The sequence below is a fragment of the Pristiophorus japonicus genome, unplaced genomic scaffold (assembly GCF_044704955.1).
Source record: "Pristiophorus japonicus isolate sPriJap1 unplaced genomic scaffold, sPriJap1.hap1 HAP1_SCAFFOLD_104, whole genome shotgun sequence".
Lineage (NCBI taxonomy): Eukaryota > Metazoa > Chordata > Chondrichthyes > Pristiophoridae > Pristiophorus > Pristiophorus japonicus.
In genome coordinates, this window is record NW_027250691.1 from 597899 (window position 1) to 600352 (window position 2454).

Genomic DNA, 2454 nt, shown 5'->3' on the forward strand with positions numbered 1-2454 from the left:
TCTAGCAACCAGAAACTGACCACTGTCTGATCTAGAAAGCAGAAACTGACCAACTGACCACATTCTGACCTAGCAACCAGCAACTGACCAACTGACCACAGTCTGACATAGAAAAATGATACTGACCAACTGACCACAGTCTGAGCTAGAAACCGTAACTGACCAAATGATCGCAGTCTGAATTAGGAACCAGAAACTGACCAACTGACTTCAGTCTGACCTAGAAACCAGAAGCTAACCAACTGAACAGAGTCTGACCGAGACAACTTGCAACTGACCAACTGACCACAGTCTGACCGAGAAACCAGAAACTGATGGAACTGACCACAGTCTGATCAAGTAACCAGCAACTGACCAATGGACTACAGGATGAGCTCGCAACCAAAAAGTAACAAACTGCACATAGACTGATCTAGCAATCGGCAACTGACGAACTGTCCACAAACTGACCTAGAACCAGCAACTGACCAACTGCCCACAGTCTGAAGTAGGAACCTGAAACTTACCAACTGACCACTGTCTGACCTAGAAAACAGAAACTGACCAACTGACCACAGTCTGACCTTGGAACCAGAAACTGACCAACTGACCACAGTCTGACCTCGAAACCACAAACTGTGCAACTGACCAAAAACTGACCGAGACAATCCGGAACGGACTAACTGACCACGTCAGACCTAGAAACCGGAAACTGACAAACTGACCAAATTCTAAACTACAAAGCATAAACTGACCAACTGACTACAGTCCGATCTAGAAACCAGAAACTGACCAACTGACCACAGTCTGACCTATAAACTAGAAACTGACCAACTAACCGCAGTCTGAACGAGAAACCAATAACGGACCAAATGACCACAGTCTGAACTAGGAACCAGAATCTGACCAACTGACCACAGTCTGATCTAGAAAGCAGAAACTGACCAACTGACCACAGTCTGACTTCGAAACCAAATATTGACCAACTGACCACAGTCTGACCTAGAAAACAGAAACTGACCAACTGACCACAGTCTGACCTAGAAACCAGAAACTGACCATCTGACCTCAGTCTGACATAAAACCAGAAACTGACCAACTGACCACAGTCTGACATTTAACCACAGTCTTTCCAACTACCCACAGTCTGACCTATAAACCAGAAACTGTATTTTGGCAAAAAACTGACCGAGACAATCCGAAACTGGCTAACTGACCACAGTCAGACCTAGAAACCAGTAACTGAAAAATTGACCACATTCTGATCTACAAAGCAGAAACTGACCAAGTGACCACAGTCTGATCTAGAAACCAGAAACTGACCAACTGACCACAGTCTGACCTATAAACCAGAAACTGACCAACTAACTGCAGTCTGAACGAGAAACTAGTAACTGACCAAATGACCACAGTCTGAACTAGGAACCAGAATCTGACCAACTGACCACAGTCTGACCTAGAAACCAGAAACTGACCAACTGACCACAGTCTGATCGAGAAAGCAGAAACTGACCAACTGACCACAGTCTGACCTCGAAACCAGAAACTAAAACTGACCACAGTCTGACCTAGAAAACAGAACTGACCAATTGACCACAGTATGACCTTGGAACCAGAAACTGACCAACTGACCACAGTCTGACCTCGAAACCAGAAACTGACCAACCGACCACAGTCTGAACTAGGAACCAGAAAGTGACCAACTGACCACATTCTGATCTAAAAAGCAGAAACTGACAAACTGACCACTGTCTGAACTAGGAACCAGAAACTGACCAACTGACCACAGTCTGACCTAGAAAACAGAAAATGACCAATTGACCACAGTCTGACCTTGGAACCAGAAACTGACCAACTGACCACAGTCTGACCTCGAAACCGGAAACTGACCAACCGAGCACAGTCTGACCGAGAAACCAGAAACTGTCCAACTGGCCAAAAACTGACCGAGACAATCCGAAACTGACTAACTGACCACAGTCAGACCAAGAAACCAGTAACTGTCAAACTGACCACATTCTGATCTACAAAGCAGAAATTGACCAACTGACCACAGTCTGACCTATAAACCAGAAACTGACCAACTAACCGCAATCTGAACGAGAAACCAGTAACTGACCAACTGACCACAGTCTAAACTAGGAACCAGAAACTGACCAACTGACCACAGATTTAACGAGATACCAGAAACTGTCCAAGTGACCACAGTCTGACCTAGAAAGCAGAAACTGACAAACTGACCACAGTCTGATCTAGAAAGCAGAAACTGACCAACTGACCACAGTCTGACCTCGATACCAGAAATTGAAAACTGCCCACAGTCTGACCTGGAAACCAGAAACTGTCCAACTTGCCAAAAACTGACCGAGACAATCCGAAACTGAATAACTGACCAGAATCAGACTTAGAAACCAGTAACTGACAAACTGACCACATTCTGATCTACAAAGCAGAAACTGACCAACTGACCACAGT